Here is a 1066-nt window from a genome sequence, read left to right on the forward strand (position 1 = left end):
GTCCTACAGTCCCAGAGAGCCCCCGTCCAGAGACCAGGGGTCCTACAGTCCCAGAGAGCCCCCGTCCAGAGACCAGGGGTCCTACAGTCCCAGAGAGCCCCCGTCCAGAGAGCCTGCCAAGCCGGGGGTGGCGGAGTGGCCGGCAGACAGAAGCGAGTCTGCAGAAAGTGGTTCTGCGGGACTGAGCAGGCTTGTGACAGGGTATTGTAGGTGGCAGCTGTGGGCCAGGGGCTGACGCAATGGGGCCTGGGAGTTGCTGGCCCCCACCTGGCTGAGATGGCCCCTCCTCCTCCTGCCTGGACCCTTATTGCCCTGGCAAAGGGACAAGTCCAGGTGGGCTGTGGGACAGACTGCGGCTCTCCGGACGGGGCTGCAGCGGAGGGCTTGCTGGAGACGCTGCGGCGGGAGAGGGGTGGCGACTCCCTGCGGGTCTGCGGGAGTAGGTCAAGGCCCTCAGCTCCAGCGTGTGTGGAATTCCCGGTACCAGTCACTGGGGAACAGGAATCGCTGGTCCCTGAGTCCAGGCGGCTCTGGCAGGAAACCTCTCAGCTAGGGGGCAGGGGCAGCAGCTGTTGGGGCCCCCACACGGAGGGCAAGGGGGCAGCTGTGCTTACAGCTCTCTGGCCTCTGGGGCCTCCCCAGCCCCCGCCACCTCTGGGTGTTCAAGAGGGTAGCCCAGGTGAGAACCCATGGAAGGTCCTGGTGACTCAGGTGACACTTGTGAAGTGAGGACTTTGGTAAGTTAAGTGTGGTGGTTTGGGGTGTCGCTATGCATTCCCAGAATTCCCTTCCGGGGGTAGCTCTGGGCAGGACTGGACTCCCGGGCACTCACTTTGGAATGGGGGAGGAGGAGCGGTGAAGGCCATCCTGGGCAGAAACGGACAGATGTAGAAGGGTCGGGTTGGAGGGACAGGGGCCGTCTCCCAAGTGTGTCCCCCTCTTCCCGACAGAGGCCTCCCCCGCCACCAGCATCCCTTATGGGAAACTCAGTGGCCGAGCTCTGAAGGGGCCACTGCCTTCCCCAGACTTCTCCCTCCGCCCCCTCCTTGTGGTCCTGCTTGCAGAG

The sequence above is a fragment of the Mustela nigripes genome, chromosome 2 (assembly GCF_022355385.1).
Source record: "Mustela nigripes isolate SB6536 chromosome 2, MUSNIG.SB6536, whole genome shotgun sequence".
Classification (NCBI taxonomy): Eukaryota; Metazoa; Chordata; class Mammalia; order Carnivora; family Mustelidae; genus Mustela; species Mustela nigripes.